This window comes from Nycticebus coucang, chromosome 8, assembly GCF_027406575.1.
Source record: "Nycticebus coucang isolate mNycCou1 chromosome 8, mNycCou1.pri, whole genome shotgun sequence".
Lineage (NCBI taxonomy): Eukaryota > Metazoa > Chordata > Mammalia > Primates > Lorisidae > Nycticebus > Nycticebus coucang.
This window is the reverse complement of record NC_069787.1, coordinates 49,298,424-49,320,297: the sequence shown is the minus strand read 5'-3', so window position 1 is coordinate 49,320,297 and position 21,874 is coordinate 49,298,424. Positions and strand designations below refer to the sequence as shown.

At 43.4% G+C, this 21,874-nt stretch overlaps 1 long non-coding RNA gene across 1 annotated transcript; it reads right to left on the bottom strand.

Moving 5' to 3' along the window:
- Window positions 1-9,430: 9,430 nt before the first annotated feature.
- Window positions 9,431-17,654, bottom strand: LOC128591230 (uncharacterized). Its single transcript, XR_008381551.1, has 3 exons — window positions 17,579-17,654; window positions 17,083-17,203; window positions 9,431-11,342 (listed from the first exon to the last, which is right to left on the bottom strand). It is a non-coding gene; the product is annotated as an uncharacterized LOC128591230 (long non-coding RNA).
- Window positions 17,655-21,874: the final 4,220 nt, after the last annotated feature.

Here is a 21,874-nt window from a genome sequence, read left to right as displayed (position 1 = left end):
GTTTCCATTGATGGAACCACTTTGAGAAAGTGATTTGGCAATAATAACGCATGCCCAAGGCCTAGGAGCCTCACTTTTGGGGAGACACCCAACAGAAACTCCTAAGCATGCCCTCAGAAAGGAAGGTGCCTGGATGTTCTTATCAGTCCCGTGGATCCGAGCCCCAGACTGGAAGGAATGGAGATTTTCACAGTAGCATGGGTCGGTCTACTGCCCTGTGTCCACACAACGGTGTGATATGTGGAAATGTGCACAGAGCTGCTGTGGGTGACAGATTAGGAAGCTCTGTCACCCACAATGTGGGTGAACAATGTGGAGCCGAGGAAGCCAGATATGGAAGAGTTTAACTACAGCATCAGGCAACATTAGGCTTGTGCTGGTAGAAGTCAGCGTAGGGGTTTCCCTTGGGGATGGGCCAGACATTAGATGGGTCTCCTGGAGACCCTGGAGTGCTGATAATCTGTTTCCTGATCTGGGTGCTGGATACAGGGTGTGTTCAATGTGTGGCAGAAAAAAAAAAAAGTAAGTTGTATCAAATAAACAAAAAATGTAAGTTGTATATTCTATTGGAGTATACTTCAGTTAAAAATGATTGTTAAAATCTCCAGATTTCCCATCAAGCCTAGAATGAAAGAGGGACCCTCAGCCTGCCGTAGCTCGTTCACCAAGGGTAAGTTCTCAGTGACCATGTGGTTCTCCCTTTGGTGCAGGGAGGCTGCCACCAGGCTCTAAGCACGACAGTAGCGTCAGGGTGAGATCCAAGGCCCAGGGCTCCAGCACACTCCTTGTGAGCTACGGCATGGCCACGTCCACCTGAGTGCCAGGATCACCATTGCTGCCTACCTGCTCCTCAAGGTGAGCCCGGGCCCTGCCCCTCCCACACCCCCTTCCCACTCCTTCCTTGAGGTGAATTATTCATTTGCTCTGATGAATTCCTAAGAAAACCCCAATTGTTCCGAATAGGTGTTGGCATGCCTCCCGCTGCCTGTGACTTTCTGGCTGACAGCAGGAATGGATGTAGAGGAGCAGAGTCTCCCGCGCAGGGGACAGTGGGTGCTGACATCCACATGTTCACACGGACAGTGATTGGCAGGCTTTAAAGTGCGCTGACCTGCCTGGCTGTTGTGACAAAGGCAATAATGTGGGCTCCAAAGGCTTCAGAATGTTTCCAACAGGGCTCAGGACAGAGAGGCTCTTCTGGTCCACTCCAGTCCCTTTGGAATCTCCACAGAGAACCAGATCCAGGACAGTGGTCTTTGGTGTGTGAGATTCTGAGGCCTCCTCAGACATGGTTCTTGGGTGGAATTTGCCCCTTGCTTGGTGTCTGTAAATCCCTCTTCCCATGCAAGGAGGGAAGTGGCCATGGAATGTGCAGTGTGAAGCACATGGGCTCAGCTCCACGCCAGCCCCAAGACGGCGTCCGGATCTGACACACAGCAGCTCTGACCTCTGGCTCATTTAACTTCTCTGGGCCTCACAGTCCTCACCTGTCAAATGGGACTGAGATAATAGCTACCTTATCTGCTGTGGTGAGAATAACTGAGTTAATGAGTAGAGTGGGTGTAGAAAGCAGTCTGGGAGGTAGTGAGTGCTCAGTGAAAATCAGTGAGTAAAACATGAGTATGAGGACTTGGCCCTCCCACCGAGGGAGGATGTGAAGGCTTCCTTCACACAAGGGTTCCTGCACAGCAGGCGGTTCGATAGACCTGCCCTGCCTGTGTCTGAACCCTGCCTAATCCACAAGAGGCCCAGAGTAGGTGAGCTGGTGGGAGTTCCTTCTCCTGGGGAAGCCCCCAAGCTCCTGGATGGGCCAGGCAGCCCTCACATTTCCTGCCATCCAGGGTGACACAGTGCTGGTCCCCATGGTGTGTGATGCTTATTTCTCCCTCTGTCCCTTTAGAGGCCAGCTCAGTGACCTTAGGACCTTTCATCTCTGCACTTGTAGCCCTGGGCATAGTGCCAGATACAGAACAGAGTCCAACCAAGGGTGTCCCTTGCCTGATGTCTGTGAATCCTTCTTCCCATGTGAGGGATTTTAGGGTGAATAAGTAAGGAAATGGAACCAGGGTCACCCTGCACTGCTGAAAGTAATGCCCCAGACCCTCAGAGCAAACTCAGCAGCCCTTTGCAGGTGTCAGCTTTGAGCACACGCCCACCCTACTCCTCCTGACCAGCCATGAACTTATGAAGCGCGTGTCTGTGAGACCTCCGTGTCCCTACTCCAGGTCAGGGGATGCCCCAGAGCAGAAAACACACAGAAACCTTTGTCCCATGATCTGACACTCAGAGAGACAGGTGGGGGAGAGAGATAGAGAGACCACCATCCGGTGATAGAAATCCCAGCTAGGCCAGCAGTAATTTTTTGGCAACACCTTGCCATACCTTTGGAAAGATGGAGCTTTTCAGCAGGATCCTAGGGAGGGAGAGAATCAGGGCCCTTCCTGGCTGCTTGGCTGAAGCAGCAGAGACCAAAGCTTGAGCTCACTGCTGCTATCTGGGATGTAAGGGTGAAAGAAAGGTAGTTGTGTTTTTGAGCTTAGCAGCTTCCTGACTGGATAAACATAGAGATGAATGAAGTCAACTAACTGGAAATAAGACCCAAAATGGCTCTGCCTTAACCAATAGGGAATTTTATTTCTCTGTCATGTGTGACATTTCATACAGGGGTAGTTTGGCTGTTCCTTATTCATAAGGGATCCAGACTTCTGTCTTTCTATGTCATCGTGCTATTACGTGGCTTACATAGTTTACGGGACTCAGGGTCTAAAATGCTTGCTGGAGCTCCAGCTGTCACATCTGCTTTCCACATAGCCTCAAAGGGAAAGAGCTCACGTTTCAGCTCACCTAGTTGTTTGTCATTAGCCTTGCCAGGGGCTTAGAACAATTTCTCTCTACATCTCATTGACCAGAAGATTGCCCATTATACATACGAGGAGGCAAGAGAAGCTGAAAATGTTTTCCCCGGAAAACTTACTACTTTGGGGGATACTTTCTTAAGGAAGAGGGGCGTGTGGAAACTTGGAAGGCAGCTAACAGCCATTGCTGCCACCTGTATTTGCTGGTCCATGTGTCTATTCACTCTCCAGTGAGTCCTGAGCACTGCTCATTGTGAGCTCACTGCTCTCCTTCAAGGCTGCACAGGCATTTCTGAGTTCAGACCTAGAGGCTTAGGCAGGAAAGGCTCCAGTGGCAGGGTGTGCAGCAGATCTGTCTGGCTCTGGGACCTGTGCTTCTTTGTTCCAAGGCACTTTCATAAACCCCTAGAGCCAAAAGTTGAGTCTGCTCATTCCCCCCATCTCAGCTCCTCCTGGAACCTTGTTCAGGGCTTGTTAAGGCTGATAGTTCACATGACCTCAGCAGACTCAGTTTTCAGTGTTATTTTTTTATTTCTGATTAATAAGTTATGATGTTTGCATTTGTTAGGTAAAATCCCTGTCGTAATTGTGACCTACACCCGGGAGGTGTGCCATGTACCCTTACATTGTGCCCATTCACTGGGAACACACCAATCCCGCCTCCCCTTCTCCTCCCTCTTCCCCATACCTTGAGATTTTCTCCTGGGTGGGCGGGTATTACTTCACCTACTGCTTCATGTTAGTATGGAGCTCATTGCGTACTTGCTTTTCCATTCTTGACAAACTTGCCTAAGAAGAAGGTGTTTCAGTTCCATCCAGGTTAATACAAACAATATAAATTCTCCATCTTTTTATGGTTGAATACTATTCCATGATACTCATATGGCAGACTTCAGTAATCCATTCATGTGTTGATGAGCAATTACTTTGTTTCTGTATCTTGGCAGTTGTAAATTGAACTCTGATAAAACATCTAGTGAAAATATCCTTATGATAAAATAATTCTTTTTTGTTTGGGGTAGATGGGGTAATAATGTGAATCCAGGATCAAATGAAAGGCCTAGTTTGAGTTCTTAGAGGATTCTTCATACTAAAGAGGCTGGACTAGTTTGCACTCTTTCTAACAGTGTAAAAGTGTTCCCTTCTCTCCACAACCAGGTCAGCGTCTGCAGCAGCTTTGGGAGTTTGTGATGTGTGGTCTTCTCACTGGGCAGTGACCTTTTCATATCATACACAAAATTACCTCTCAGTGAATTGAAGACTTAAATGTTCAGAGTTAACAGTATAAAACTCCTAGGAGTAAACGCAAGAGGAAAGCTTGAGGACAACGTGGGTCCTGATACTTCCTGCTGGTGGGAACTGAGGGATCAAACCCAATATAGTGAATCTTGTGCGGAAAGTGTTGGCTTAGGGAACAGGGAGATATCTGAGTGCCTCTTTGGCTTTTAACAGCCCTGAGACTTTGAGGCAGTGATCAGGACTGTGGCTGCTGCTTTAGCCCCGGGGGAGGCTCAGCCCCACCAGCATAGGATCCCACGCCTTCTCTTTAGCTTCCTTTCTGGCCGTTCTTAGCTTTCCTTCTATGTGTCCTTTGCAGGAGGTATCAGGACCCACAAGACAGCCTGTGAGGGTTCGTTTTCTATTTTCAATGTGGGATCTAGAGGCGTGTAGTGAAAAGTTAGGGAATTTATCTGCTGACCCTGGGAAATTCACAGAGGAATGTGAATACCTGGCTGTTCTTCTTGATTTGACCTAAAAGGATGCATGTGTCTTACTCTCACATTGATGTTTATAGATTAGAGAAACAGGATTTGGGCAGCTAGTCACATGTAAGGGGACCAATTCCGTGCCCTAGTCAAAGGTCCTGCCTGGAAATCAAACAGTTCAAGAAGATCCAGGGTGGAGTCTCCATCTGTGTCAAACAGGATCCAATCTCCAAGGCCAAATGCTAGTGTGTTTTATAAGGACATGGAAGCCATTCAGGTGAAACCACTCAACTTTTCCAAATAACAGAGGGGTTCAGGGAAAAAAGGAAAGCCCAGCAATATGTAGAGAAAGAATCACTGAAGCTGTCAGAAGGTGGACAACATGGAGCCAGATCAGCTGAGGCAGAAATAGTGATTAATCCATGATTGACATCTGTGATTGTGATAACACATAGGAAAGTCCAGACATTGGCCTTAGGCCCCAAGACATGTCCCAGCTACTGTCGTTGGCCTCCACAGTCCCCATCAACCAGGATATGTAACACAGGGGAGCGCCAGAAGGCCAGATTATTGGAAGTGGCTTTTGTAGTAATATCCTCCTCAGACACTCACTCCAAGGTGCCCTGGGGATGGCGGAAAGACCTGCCACCCTTGTGGGAAACCTGGACACTTTTCACACCAGCTGTCACACCAGCCCCAGAAGGACCAAAGTTGAGGAGGGAAAAGCCATTATGCACTGGTGGCCCTGTCACAAATGGGGACCTCATGGTTATTGGGCATGGAGTGTCCCTTGATCACAGGGAGGCCAAGCTAGGCGGGCCATCCAGATCCTGGTGGCCATGGTCATAAAGACCAGGCCTAAAGTGACAGGGTTCCGCACTGGGTCCCACTCATCCCCTCCAAATCACACATGAAGAACCCTTGGTAACCCTGTCATCCCTGTGTGGCATTGATGGGTGCCTCTGCAGGAGGTATTATACCCCACGTTATTATGGAGTTGGGAAAGGACTATCAGTCAGCCACCAACTTCTGCTTGTCTCAGAGGTTCAAATGTCATTGCTACGAAGAGTCTTTAGAAAAATTGGGCCTCAATTGCTATTGCAACCCAAGACAATTATCAGCAGTCCTTGAGACAGCTGTAACAGGGAACAACAATGACCTGCAGGTGTAGAGGGCGTGGACCCTGGGACCTGGGCAGAGGGAAGCCAGGGAAGGCTGAGGGGGTTCCTCCAGTACAGGTGCCTCTCAAACCAGGCCACCTTTTCCCGTTTGTTGAAGGAGGCTGAACAGCCTTGTCTTTGTGGCATCCTGATTCCTGTTTCCCTGTGTGCCATCCCTAAACTGGCAGAACCTCTCTCTCTCTCCTCCCTCCCCTACCCCTGCCAAGGGGAAGGTAAATGACAAGCCTCTGTGGATTCCACATCTTCTCTGGTTAAGTTCTGCTCCCTGTTTGTCTGGTGCTTCCCAGCTGCCCTACCACCTAACTAGAACAGCTGTCCTCTGAATATTGCAATATTTGTATCACTGTGTTGGGTCTTTCCTGGGCAAGCCTCTGTGTTTGTTTTCCCGCCACACTAATTCTGACTTGGCTGGGTTTGACCTTTAGTGCTTTACTAACTGAGAGTGGGGAGGGAAAGTGGAAACATAGTAGTTCTCAGCTAGGTTTCGGGCCTTCCCTACCCCAATGTCTGACAAAATGTCAGTTCAGGATGGGCTACTGGGGACTCCCCACTAGACTGCCTCCTGAGCAACTGGAATGCCTAGGAAGGGTCGGGAAGAAAATGGCTTATTTTTATGTCTCCTGGCTGGAAGTTGGGGTTAAACAGTGGATTTGTAGTGGTGTGATCTGTGATAAGTAGGACTATTTCTGCTGTCATTGGTTGGGTGAGAGCAGCCAGGTCATCTGAGTTGTATGTATTGACGAAGACGCTCGTGTGTTTAATTGTGTAGGCCTTCCTAATGTGAATGCCTGATTTCTTAGGTCACAGGTTAATAAATTGGATAAATATAAATAAAGCAGAGACAATGTCTGCAAAGTTTCTAGCCCCTGCTAGTGAGGGGCATATGGTATGCTATTCCAGGAAAATACAGAAGTGGCCCTTCTCCTAACTATCTCTGTAACCACTCTCAATTATCTTCTATTTCATGAAGATACCAAATTCTCAAAACATTCTCTTTTCATCTTTTATATCACTTAACAAAGTTGTAACAAAATGTTTGTGTTATTATTCATTGAATGACCATCTTCAAAAGTAAACAGAAAGCCTTATGAAGACCATGTCTATTTCATTCACCACTATATTCCTAGGATTCCACATTCCTGAGTCCAAGAACAAAAGAGTATAATAGGTACTCAATAAATATTTGTTGAACACATACAGCTTACAAGAATATACATAGAGCTTGAGTCCTCAGATAACCCCAAATAATTTCAAGTTTATGCATTTCCCCCAGCAGTTTATTTGGTACATAGATCCTCTGTAATATTAAAATCTTGCCCTTAGCTAATTAGCCTTATTTGTCCTAAGTCAGCATATTATGTTCCAACAACTCAGTTAATGGAAAACAGAAGCAATTAGCATTATTTTCATTTTCAAAGAAAGCAAAGGGTCATACATAAGCTTACAACAGCATCCTTGATTTTGGAAATGTATTTTTTCCTGCAAATGTATTTTTATGGAGGCTAATATCCCTTGGGCCTAGGCTAATTTTTTAAGCTACTTTATTACAAATCCATGCTAATTCACATAGCTCTTTTTTTGTAAAGAACAAATCAAAATTTCCTTTCTTAGGGTTTTCACTGCACTTTAAAGTTAATGGTCCCGTAAAGTGTAGAAGTCTGGATGCACATGGTTCTGCATATGGGGTGAATCAGAGAGAAAGACGTGTTGTGGAAAAGGCATGAAATGTGCCCCTCGTGAGGAAATATATGCGTAATACCATCTAAGTTAGAGATTGTTTCAAAGTTGATTCAATGTATGGATTTGAGGGGAAAAAAAGGTAAAAAGATTAAAAGGGCTATGAATGTGGAAATGTGTTTTTACAAAGAAAGGACTGAACATAGAGGAATGGTTTTGTGTGGGGACCAAAGGCCCACACCCGGCTCAGGCCTCTTAGAGTGACACACCTGTGCTACTGTTATTGCTACTTGAGTTTCAGGTTCTTAGTCTCGGTGATTTGAAGAATGAATCCGCAGACCACAGATCAGTGGTAAGACAGAATTTATTTACACAAAAGAATACAAAAACACTAATGCTCCTGGTAGGGAAAGAAAACCCAAGTCAAGAGAGAAAAGCTCTCTCTGTCTCTCTCCCCATCTCTCTTCCTCTTGGGGTATATACATAGGTGCACGGGTTCCTTCTATATGAGGCCAGGAAAGGAATGGACACATTCTCTTCCCCTGGGGCAAGGTGAATGAATGTATTAATGAATGGACACAGTCCATTCATGGAATTGAGGTCTTCGAAACTCACATGAAATTGACCTAGGCATAGGAAAGGGGGTTCCTATTCAGTCATAAGTGCAAAGAGAAGGAGACACCAAGGTGCCAGTGTCTCCCCAGCACCTGCTTGGCCCCTTTGGCTATTGGAGCCTCCCGTGAGGGTGGGAGGTACCCCTCCTTGTCTACCCTCCAGCCTGCTGGTTCCTTTGCTGGCTGCCACTGCACCAAGTTGGCCACAGTGGAGGCAGGAGATCCTCCAGCTCAACTCAGCTGAGCTGGCTGGGGCACCACCTGTCCTGTATCATTATGAAAAGGAGAAAAGGTCAAAGAGGCAAGTTCAAGTACTGCACTATTCAGTCAGAAAACACAGCAGGACAAGTGGTGCCCCAGGGAATCTTGAGGACCACAGCCAGGTCACTCTCTGACTCCCTAATCAGTTTGGTTCACAGGACTTTGTTATGCTACTTGGAATAATCAACTCAGGCCAACAGGACTTCAAGTCCCCATTGTTCCTTGTGAAGATGTTAACCAGATGACATCAGTGTGGGGAGGCCATGCACAGTGTGTGCTTCTGTGCCCTGCACATGGCCCAGAGACTCTTGTGTTGCTGTTGGGTGACCCTGGTAGTTTCCTCAAGGCTCTTTCCATTGAGAGTTTCTCATTAACTCTAAGTACTATGCTGTTCCAGGCTGCCTAACTCGGGTGTGCACTGCCCTGCTGTGCAGGGAGGATGCAAAACAGAAAAATACTCAGGACTTGGCATTCTGGAGTAATCACTGATTTCAAAGAAAACAGGAGTTGACTGAGAACCACTGCCCCTCCCCCACAATTGTGGAAGAAAAGGTCAGGGACAGGACAAGTGCCCAGGAGTCAGTCCAGACTCAATGGTGTCCCAGGTGGTTGAGAGGGGCAGGTAGACGGGGAGACCAGGCCGTGCTTCAAGCTCAGTCAACTGTGGCTAGGAGGCATCTGCAGGCCACAGGATGCTTGTCTGGCTCCCCACCCAGCTGGGAGTCCTCACCTGGCCAACCTCCCACACCATGTTTCAGGATCCTGGGAACTCAGGGCCTTCTTGCTCTCCAAGGAGACATTTGAAGTAGACTCTCAGGTATTTCAAAATGTGCCCTACATTCTCCTTCACCTGGTCACCCTGCTGTGCAACAGACGCCAGGCGCTTCTTCCTTAGGAAACTTTGTTCCCTGTGACCAACTGCCCCCCAATTCCTCCCTGTGCCGCTCCCCTGACCCATGTCACAATCAAACTATTTCTATGAGGTGAGTTCTTCAGAGGTGACAATTCAGTGACAGCATGCTGCATCTGCCTGCGGGGATGAGGCTGTTACCTTTATGTCTCCATTCCACACACACCTGAACTTTACCTTGCACCCCATACATGTACACACAAAAAATAATACAATTTCAATTTCAATTTCTTTATTGAAAATCCAATAAAAATGTAAGACATGAAAGGAGGAACTTGGCCATCCCACACTGGCTTGTCTGGGCCTCAGGTCTCCAGGCTGGTTACAGGCACCACCTTGTTCAGCTGGCAGATCTTCTGGGCCAGCAGGAGGCAGAACACTTTGCAAAAATATTCGCAATCCTCCTAGTGCACCCCCGCCGGCCCTGGACCACTTTAGTGCTGTCCTCCTCCACTACCGGCCCACCCGGGAGGACGTGGTCTTGTCTGGGACTTGCCTGAGCTCCCATGTCTCCTTCTGGGCCTCCCCTAAGTCTGCTGGTGCTGGGGGAGGGAGAGGAAACTGGACCAGGCTGGCGAGCACAACTGGGACTGGGAATTGGTGCAGTGGCGGTCTCTGGTGGGTTATCTGTCGCTATTGTGTGTGGCCTCCAGCTGTCTTGCCCAGACATCCAGGGGTCTTCCATCATCTGGTGGAGGGTGGGGCTCTTGCTGGGGTCAGGGTTTAGGATCTTTTGGATAAAGGATTTTAATTTGGGGGTAGTGAAAGCAGGTGTCATATAGGTGGTGTTTAAGACTGACCTTTTTAGTTCCTTCGAGTCCCTTCTGAAAAATGGAGTGGTCCTGGCAGCCACTGTATAGAGTATGAAGCCAAGGCTCCAGATTTCTGCCTCTAGTCCTTTGTAGTTCTCCCGTAGGAGAACATCTGGGGCCAAATACCCAGGTGTGCCACAAAATTTTGTGAATGTCTCAACTTCGGTGAAGGTTGTGGCCAAGCCAAAGTCAGCTAGTTTCACATTATTTTGTGAATCCAATAAAATGTTGTCAAGCTTCAGATCCCCACGGGGGATGCAAGATGCCCTCTTCATGAGGGCCGTACTCCACGGCTTTCAGGATCTGCAAGAATATGGCTCGGGCCTCCCCTTCCTCCATCTGGCCAGATGTGTCTATTCTGTCAGCCAGGTCACTACCACCTGCATGTTCCATTATTAGGTATAACAGATCCTTACCCGCTATAACCTCCTCCACCAGCTTAATGATGTTGAGATGATCCAAGGAGTTCATGATCTCAGGCTCCAAAGACGCACAAGCACGGTGTTTGCTGATGATCTTCACCATCACCTTGGTCCCGGTTGGAAGGTGCCGAGCCAGCTTCACCTCGCCGAAGCTGCCCCGGCCAAGGGTCTTCAAGAACTCATAGTCCTGGAGGACCTCCTTGTCCAGAGACACAGAGGCCACCCCAGTGTCCCCAGTCAGGTGCCATGGGGAGCCTGACTACTCTAGCACTACGCTAGATAAGCTACACTAAATAAATAATCAACAACAACAACTAATACTTACTATGCTAGGAACACTTAAACTATACTAACTGGGGCACTAAATAGGCTAACACTACTAATGAAACCTAACTAGGATAAAAATAATATGTGAATTTATGCTAAAAAAAATAACACAACACTAAGAATACTATCTACCCTATGCTAAACTACTCACTGGGATAACTGTAAGAATTACGATCAAGGAAACACATTATCTGAAGTCAAGTTCACAGGTCACCAAAAGAGCTTCCTCGGATGTAACGACCAAAGACCCAGGCCCAGACAGAGGCTTATATAGGTTTCGGCCTCAAGGGCTCTCCATAAACACTAGTTGTCATTTGTTCTCCTTCCATGTAGGCAAAGACCTAAGCAGTTTTTGCCTCTTCCCAGATCTTTCCTAGTGACCTCCCTTTTCTACCCTATCTTGGTCATGTTGGTCGGACATAATGATTTTCTGGTTCCCCTCCAATGTTGTCATGAGAGACAAAGAGGAGTTGTACATACTGATCATAGTTCTTTACTCCAAGAAAACAGGATAATCCTTGTTGTGTGTGCACCCAACAATGGAGCATCAAAATACGTGAGGCATAAACTGATAAAGCTGCAAGGAAAGATAAATGAATATGGCATTAAGTTGGAGATTTCAATAACATTCCGTTAGAAATGTACAGATCTAGCAGGCAGAAAGTCAGTAAGGATATAACTGAACTCAAAAGCACCACAGCTGTAGACTATTACATCCAACAACAGCATTTACACCCTCTTCAAGTTAACATGGAACATTTAGCAACACAGCCCATATTCTGGACAATTCACCACATCTTAACAAATTTAAAGAATAGAAATCATACAATATCTGCTCTCAGTTAATGAAAGTATACTAGATAAATAGCTGGAAAATCACAAAATTAGTGGGATTAAATCATACAATGCTAAATAACATAGGTCAAAGAAGAAATCTCAAAAAAAAAACAACATACAATCCCATAGTAGAGAGTAAAATAAAATACAATCCCATAGTAGAGAGTAAAATAGTGGTTACTACAACCTGGGAGGCTGGGAGAATTAACAACAACAAAAACCCTACAACTAATTAATACACACATAAATGTATTAATAGGGAGGGAAGGTAGAAAGGCTGGATGGGGAGAGATTGGTCAACCATGTTACAGTTAGGTAAGAGGAATAAATTCTGGTATTGTTATTAGTTATACTTAACAATATTGTATTGGATCTTTCAGAAAACTTGATAGGATTTTGAATGCTATCACCACAAGGAAATAAGTATGTATGTAATGGATATACCAAACACCCATATTTTATTACTACACAATGTTTACATGTATTGAAACATCACAAACATCACATTATACCTGATAAATATGTACCATGATTATGTGTTAATTAAAAATAAAAAGGAGGGGCGGCGCCTGTGGCTCAGTGAGTATAGCGCCAGCCCCATATGCCAAGGGTGGTGGGTTCAAACCCGGCCCCGGCCAAACTGCAACAAAAAATAGCCGGGCGTTGTGGCGGGCACCTGTAGTCCCAGCTACTCGGGAGGCTGAGGCAAGAGAATCGCGTAAGCCCAAGAGTTAGAGGTTGCTGTGAGCCGTGAGATGCCACGGCACTCTACCCGAGGGCGGTACAGTGAGACTCTGTCTCTACAAAAAAAAAAAATAAATAAAATAAATAAAAATAAAAATAAAAAGGAGAAATATTAAGATAAATTTAAAAATATTTTTGAAACAAATAAAGTTAAAACACAATCTATTAAAAGGATAATAAAGAAATATTATAAACTGGTCTATGACCACAAATTTGATAACCTAAATGAAGGGCACTGATTCCTAAAGACACCTTGTATAGCAAAACTCACATAAGAAAAACAATCTCAGTAAGCTTTTATCCATTAAAGAAATTAAATTGATAATTAAAAAGAAATTAAATTCCCTACCTAAACAGAAAGCACCTGGTCAAGCACCTGGTTTACTGATGAATTCTATCACGTTTTAAAGGAAAAATTTGTACTAATTATCAACAATCTCTTTCAGAAGATAGAAGCAAAAAGAATACTTCCAATGACAAAGACATTACAAGACAACCAAAGACCAATATTTTTCATGAAGGCAGAAACAAAAATACAGAACAAAATACTAGCAAATCAGATTGAATGATGCATAAAAGGAATGATATACCATGACCCAATAGGGTTTATCCCAGACAGGCAAGGCTATGTAATCAAACACATCAACAGGCTAAAGAACAAAAATCACGTGATCTTACAGACAGATGAAGGAAAAGCTTTTGACAAAATACAATACCCATTCACAATAAACATTCTCAGTAAACTAGTAATACAGACTAGCATTGACTAGATAAACAACATCTACAAAAATCCTATAGTTAGCATCACAATTAATGGTGAGAAATTAGAAGATTTTCTGCAAGATTACGATTATGGAAAGAATGTCCCCTCTTACCCCTGCTTTTCAACATCACACTGGACGTCCTAGAGAATCCATGAGACAAGAAAAGGAACTTAAAGGTACACATATTTGGGAATGATGAAAAAAGACTGTCTTTATTCACAGATGACATGACTGTCTATGTAGAAAATCTAAAAGAATCAACAACAACAAAAACCCTACAACTAAGTAATATACATATAACAAATTGCTTTCCTATTTACTAGGAACGAACAAGTAAAACTTGACGTTAAAAACATATTAATAGGGCGGCACCTGTAGCTCAGTGGGTAGGGCACTGGCCACATACATGGAGGCTGACAGGTTTGAGCCCGGCCCAGGCCTGCTAAATAACAATGACAACTGCAACAAAAAAATAGCTGGGTATTGTGGCGGGTGCCTGTAGTCCCAGCTACTTAGGAGGTTGAGGCAGGAGAATCGCTTAGGCCCAAGAGTTTGAGGTTGCTGTGAGCTGTGATGCCACAGCACCCTACCAAGGGTGACAATGTGAGACAAAGTGTCTCAAAACAAACAACCCCCCCCAAAAAAACATATTAACATTTGTAATAGCACTTCCTAAAATAAAATGGGTATGAGTCTAACAAAATATGTATACAAATTATGTGAGGAAAACTACAAAACTTGGATCAAAGATATCAAAGAATGAAATAAATGAAAAGATATTCTATCTTCATGAATAAGAAGATGTAATATTTTTAATATTAGTTATTTCCAAAGTGATCTATAGATTCATTGCAATATCCCATTTAAGATCCCAGCAAGCTATTTTTCAAGTATCAACAAATTGATTCTAAAGTGTATATAAAGAGATAAAAGACCAAGAATAGCTGGATCAATGTTGAAGCAGAATAAAGTCATAAGATGGAGACTACCTGACTTCAAGATTATTGTAAATAAACATCAATCAAGACAGTACAGCTTTGGTAAGGAATAGACAGATGAACAGAATAGAACATTAAGTCTAGAAATAGATCTATATAAATACAGTCAACTGATCTTTCTCAAAGAAGCAAAAGCAGTACAATGGAGCAAAGATCATCTTTTCAACAAACAGTGCTTGAACAAATTGTACGTCACAGGCCAAAAAAAAAAAGAAAAGAAAGAAAGAAAGAAAAAAATGAATCTAGACACAGACCTTAAACCCTCACAAACAGTAACTCACAAGGGATAACAGAACTAAATGTAGGTGGTGGGCAAGGTGGTACAACTAGTCAGAAGGCTGAGGCAGGAGGATCATGTAAGCCCAGGAGGTCGAGGTCAGCCAATCCATCAAAACCCCATCTCACAAAAATAAAAATAAATAAAAAAGATCTAGATGTATGTAAAATACAATATTCCAAAACTCCCACAAGATCAAATAGGAGAAAACCTAGATGACCTTGGGTATAATTGGGTAAAATAGACTTCATTAAAATTAAAATTTACCCTATGAAGACAAACCACAGACCAGAAGAAAATATTTGCAAAAGATATATCTGATAAAATTCCATTATCCAAAATATATAAAGAACTCATAAAACGCAACAATATGAAAATGAACAATGTAATTAATAAATGGGCAAAGGACTTGATTAGACACCCAAAGAAGGTACACGTATGGCAAGTAAGCATATGTGAACATATTCAACATAACATGTCCCCAGGGAAACTTAAATTAAAACAACATACAAAAAAAGGTCAATGAAACACCTCTACACACTTCTTAGAATGCAAAACCACCAAACACAGCATCAAATGACAGAGCAGATAAAAAGCAACAAGATTCCCATTCATTGCTGGTGGGGAATTAAAATGGTATAGCCACATTACAAAACAGTTTAGCAGGTTCTTAGAAAATTAAACATAGTTTTACTACATGTAATTTAGCACTTGTGCTCACTGATGTTTACCCAAATGCATTAAAAACAAACCGATGTTTAAAACTGCTTTATTTATATTATAGTGGTTTTATTCATGATTGCCAAAACTTGGAAGCAGCCAAAATGCTCAACAGTATGTGTATGGATAAATAAACTGTGGAACATACAAGGAATAGAATATTATTTGAGCCATCAATCCATGAAAAGACAGGAGAAACATTAAATGCATATTACTAAGGGAAAGAAGCCAATCTGAAAAGGCTACAGACTGTATGATTTCTATTATATTTCACAAATGAAAAAACTATGAATACAGTAAAAAAATCAGTGGTCTTCTAGAGGATGAGGGAGGCGGGAATAAAGAGATGGATCATAGAGGATTTTTAGGATAATGAAACTATTCTATATAATATTGCAATAGCAGATACACAACATTATACATTTGTCAAAACTCACACAACTACAACAGCAAGAGTGAACCCTAATGTGAACTATGGACCTTTGGTAATAATGATGTATCAATATAGGTTCTTGGAATGTAACAAGTGTACCACTCTGAGGCAGGATACACCACTCTGCAGTAATATGCCAAAGGCAGAGGGCTTGTGAATGTGCTGTGATGTACGGCATATGGGAACTCTGTGATTTCCATTCGATTACGTTGTGAATCTCAGAACTGCCCTAAAAAAATAGAACTTACTAATTTTTTTAATGTGAAACAGAATTCACCACATAAATAGAAGCAAAAACAAAGACCATATGATCCTTTCAATAGACACAGGAAAAAACATTCAACAAAATTCAACATCCTTTTCTAAAAAGAATGCTAAAGAAAATAGGCAAAGACGGCTCATTTCTTAACCTGATTGAAGCTATCTATGACAGACCTACAGCCAGTATCACACTAAATGGAGTAAAACTGAAAACTTCTCCACTTACAGAACCAGACAAGGATGTCCACCATCACCACTGCTATTTAACATAGTGCTAGACGTTCTAGCCAATGCAATCAGGCAAGAGAAGGCTATTAAGGGCATCCAAATAGGGGCAGAGGAGGCCAAACTCTCTTTGCTGACAATATGATCTTATACTTAGAAAACTTCAGAGACTCCTATTAGTGACCAAGAAATACAGTAACAGCTCAGGGTAAAAATCAATGTCCACAAATGTAGCCTTTGTATATCCCAGTAACAGTCAAGTTAAGGAGCAAATCAGGGACATAATACCCTTTATAGTAGCTTCAAAGAAAATAAAATACCTGGGAATACACCTAACAAAGGGGATAAGGATCTCTCCAAAGAGAATTATGAAATCCTAAAAAAAAAAAAAATAGCAGAAGATGTTACCAAATGGAAGAATATATACCATGCTCTTGGCTGGAAAGAATCAACGTTGTTAAAATGTCTATTCTACCCGAAACAATCTACAGATTTAATGCAATCCTCATCAAAATACCAACACCATACTTCGAAGTACTGGAAAAAAACAGTTCTTAGTTTTGTATCGACCCAGAAAAAAACCCGTATAGCCAATTTTTATTACTAAACCAATTCTTAGTAATAAAACAAAGCCAAAGGGATCACTTTACCAGACCTCAGGTTATAAGTCCACAGTGATCAAAACAGTATGCCATTGGCACAAAAATAGAGACATGGACATACGAAACAGAATAGAAAACCTAGAGATTAAACCAGCCTCATATTGCCATTTGATATTCAATAAACGAAACAAAAATATTACACTGGGGAAAAGAATCCTTATTCTGCGTATATAAGACTACATGGTAAAACTGTCAAAGTACAGATTTCCTACCTCATCTATCCCCCAAGCCTTTAATTCAAAGGTTGCCTGTGAATTGCACACTCGCTTGGGCGGCAGGCGCCACTTTCTTCACCTTAAACGTTAAAACACTGAAGCTCAGCGAGGCTGCCCTGGCAGGACACAGACCGGCCCGCTGACTCCTCCTGCCCGGCCCAGGGCCCCGCCACCCGCTCACAGTAAATAAGCCGAAGTTCCAGCTTTGGGGTTCTGCTCAGGCTTCACCTGCGCCAGTGCCTCACATCACCTCTCTGGACCTGCAAATGTGGCATCTGCCACGTGAAGCACCGGGAAACGCTCTGTGAATAAACACAAGCAACGCTTATCATCCTGAAGAGCAAAATGTCCACACTGATTTTCCCCAGAACACTCCCCACTGGACCCCCTCCCACCAACCCCTACACCCTGAACTGAACTTGGCGACCCTAAGGGAAGACTGACCATCCCATCCCACTGGAGGGTCTGAGAAGTCCACCCAGGCGTGGGGGCCTAAGAAAGGCGGCGCCACCAGCCTCCTCTGCCTCCCTCCACTGCCCTAACTCGGTAAAGGGAGAAACTGAGGCGCCAGTGGAAAAGACGCTCCTCTGAGGTTACATCTGCACTGGACCCAGGAGTCCTGCTTTCCCGTTGAGTCCCAAACAGAGGATAGTAAAATATTTCCAGCCATGCCACACCTCTATCAACTCCAACTCCCACAGCCTCCAGCCGCCAACCGTTCTGCCTCCTCTGGCCAGTTGGGCTCCACCGCCGAGCTCTGCCGCGCGCGCTCCCGCTCCAACGGCTCGCCCCGCCCACCGGCCTTGGATCGGCTCCGTCCGGCCCCGCCTCCACTCTGTTCGGTTCCACTGGCCCCTGTGGGCTCCAGGTTATGGCTGCGTCCACCCCGCCCACGTGCACGAGTCCGCTGTCTTCAGCACGTGGAAAAAGGCGGGTCACCAGTTCCCCCAGCGGGGCGGGATCCAGTAGTTTGCTCCATCTGGCTCAGCCCTCCTCCACCCACTTTGACCCAAATTGGCTCGGTTAGGCACAGCTGGGCTCCACCCGGCCTCTTTGAACTCCTAGGAAACCACCTAGTGCGTGTGTCGCCCCTCTCTCCCCTGGGCCACTCTGGGGGAGCTCAGAACCAAACCACCTCAGGGGGACCTCGCGAAATGTCGGTCACCGCGGACACGCGCAAGCTGAGGGACGTGCCTGATTAGACTGCATCGCTGCTGGGCCCTGTACTCGGAACTGGACGACCTCAGACTCCTTCTCACCGCAGAAGCTTCAGCTGCCTCTGCGGAAGAAAGTCTTGTAATTTGTGACAACGTAAGTAGCTGAACCTGTTGGACATAATGTTAAATGGAACAATCCAGACACATACAAAAACAAATACCACATGATCTCACCACACACAAAATCTAAAAACATTGATCTCTTGGAAGCAGAGAGTAGAGCGATAGTTACCAGGAACTAGGCTGGTTGTGGGGAAAGGAGGAAGGATAGGGAAGATGTTGATCAAGGGACAGGAGGTTTCAGATAAGAGGAACAAGTTTGGGAGATAAGTTGTATAATAGAGTGACTGTAGTTAACAAAACTTATTCTTAAAAGTGTCAAAAAGAATGTGTGTAAAGTATTCACTTCATAAAAGTGACTGCAGAAGGAACAGCTAGAAGGAGAGCATATGTTAATTAGGTAGATGTCCTCATTCCACAGCATATGTATTCTTTAAAACATTATGTTGTACACGATAAATATAATTTTATGTGTCAATTTAAAAAATATTTAAAATTTTTTTTAAAGACCCAGAAAACTTCATTCTCATATTATTAATATATTGGGCAATTAAGATTGAATATTGATCAATCCAGAACAAAAAGACTGCTTAGATTTAAACCAATTCTAACATAAGATTTCAACAGGTTTTGTTTTCTTCATTTTTTATCTTTGATTTCGTTAAAAAATGATCAACTACTGAATCACTAAGCTTCAAATATTTAAATTATTTGCCTGGCATTTTTCTTTTGGGCCTTTAGCCTTCTGCTTATGTTCCTTTGTCCTGCATGGATGCTCTGGTTCCTTTGCCTAGGGAGCAGCATCTTTGGTTACCAATGCCAGTCACTGCCCTGCAGAGACTTGTGCTGTGCCCACCCCCCTCAGACAGAGCCTGCCTTTACCTCACTCCCCAGAGCTCCCTGATGTATCTCTATTGGAGCACTTGGCACTTGATTTTCCAATTGTTGATTTATTTTCCTGAGTCCCTCACATGATGGCAAATGAATTGGGGATTATGAATTCTCCATCACTGATGATTATGCTGGGAACATGGTAGGCCCTTGAGAAATACCTAAGCAGGCAAGAAGGCAGAGAGGGAAAGAAAGAAATTTAATTTCTGTACATTTTAGAACCAAGAGAACCAAAATACAAGAATATAGATTTGTAATGTTAAATACTCCTGTTTGTCTGAACATTGTTTTCCTAATATTTATAAAAAACACACTTTGAAATAGGAAGAAAAACAGCGTGTTATCAACACAATACTTATATTAGTTTATCTTGGGCAAGCTGATAAACATTTTATGATTTTATGAAAAGTGATTTCACATAAATTATTTCCTGGGATTTGTAGTATATAATTGTCTTTGTGACAATTAAAGAGGCCAATCTTTTCTGTAAACTTACATATTAAGGCAAATGAAATCTCAGTACTACTGCCTGCTCTGTCCAGAAGACAGGTTAATAGCTAAAAGTAAAATGATTTAGGCATTTTTTTTTTGCCAACATCGATGCTTAACTTTTTCTCCTATGTGGATTCCTCTTACCCTCTGACCTACCTGCACAGTCTTGGCCGTCAGCACCCTTGAGTTACAGAGTTGGGAGGGTTCTTGGTGGGGATAATTCTAGCTGTTCCCTGACTAATAATTCCAAACAGGATAAAATATGACTCACTCAAGGTACAGTCACCAGTTTATGAATAAACTGCTGTCATTTCATTGTTGGGAGACACATTCACTTTTTTAAGTAGAGGTATCACTGAACACAGTCCTGTCCACCGCCCACAAAAGCCTGTTTACCTCATAACAGGTCATTAGTGCAGCATTTAATGGTAACCAAGAACCCAATCTTAAGATGAAAAAAGATTCACTCATGAAGCCTTTATAGAGTCCTGGCTTTGCTTGTGGAAAATAGATCTTCCTCCACCAGACTGGCAACTTGAAGGACCCTGTGACTTCCACACACGGTATGGTATCCCTCATGGTGTGGGTCAGGAGACCCAGTAAGACAAGAGGAGAGAAGTAATAGAGAAGATCTAGGTTGCAGGAGTTAAAGAGCTATAAGAAAAGAGGCTCTGTCAATGAAACCCACTTTCTCAAGTAATCACCTTTCACCCCTGTATCATTTTTCCACTCTTCTAAGAACATTTCTTGACTTATCTCTATTACTTAGCCTCTCTTTTAAAAACTCTAAAAACTCATCAGGTATCACTCTACTATTGGCTTTTTATGTTCCAGCCCAAGAAAACTTCATTCCCCTCCATCCACATCACTGCAGGGCCTTTGCACATGCTGCTACTACATCCTCCTGAAACTTTGTTTTGCCCTTACCCATCTGTTCTTGGACCTTCACCTAGATAATTGTTATTAATGGTAATTAGGTACAACTTTCCTCTTTCATTCTGCCCTTGCTCCAATAGATTTCTTCCTTAGCACTTATCACAGCTAGAGTTTTTTTCATTTATTTGTTTTATTATTCAATTAATTCCTATAATTTCCAATAAAGAACAAGCTCATTGAGGAGAGAAGTCATATTGCTTTGGGTTGATCAGTGTATGCCTAGTACATTGCCTGGTATAAGGGAAACTGTCAGGGTGTCTATGAAACACACACACAGTAATGAAAGCTGATTATCTAAAAAAGAGTCATCTATAAATTTTGTGATATCCAATACCACAAAGAAGCAAAAGACATTCTCACAAAATCAACATGTGGCCCATAGGCCTGGAGGTTGGACAGGAATTTATTTTGAGGCAAATCAGTAATATATAATAAATATTGAATAAAATAAATACAAATTAATTACCAAAGGCAGAGTTAATCAATGAGTTAATGATCAATACTTGCATCTTTTCTTAAAGACTTCTTTCCACAGTACTCAATTTAAAGTTTTGCTACACTCTTTATACCTCCAAACCAGTAGATAGTTTTTCTCAGGTTATTACAGAACAGAAAATAATGAGCCGCCACCTATTTTCATCAATCCAGTGGAATGAAGGGGGCAAGAACTGGCAGGCCTGACTCTGCCTCCTGCTGACCTGCAGATTCCTTCTTAACAGGGCTCTGCAGGCAAAAGCTACTAATTGACTTTATTGGCATCATGAGATGAAGTGGACTTTCAGTCCCTCAAAGAGATTAACAAAAAATCTCTTTTCTGTTTTCAGCAATACAAACTTTTCTGATTAACAACAATGAGAACGTATTTTCTAATCACCTATATTGTTTGGTCCCAATTAAGAATAGCTTACATTAAGAATAGCTTTAATGGGCAGTGTCCATGGCTCAGTGAGTAGGGTGCCAGCCCCATATAGGGGGTGGCGGGTTCAAACCCAGCCCTGGCCAAACTGTAACAAAAAATAGCCGGTGTGTGACGGGCGCCTATAGTCCCAGCTACTCAGGAGGCTGAGGCAAGAGAATTGCCTAAGCCCAAGAGCTGGAGGTGTGATGCCATGGCACTCTACCGAGGGTGACAAAGTGAGACTCTATCTCTAAAAAAAAAAAAGAATAGGTTTAAATTTTTCCATAGCCTTGTTCTAAACATGTTCCACAAAAATGTGTTTAATTTCATCTCTTTCTTCTAATAATGAGTATCAGATACAGTCTCAGTTACCACAATTCTCTTAAACAGAAATCCTGGTATGAAGGCTCCATCATTTTGACAAGGGAACATCTTAGGAGAATAATGGCCCTGCAATGTGTCTATACTCTGATCCTCAG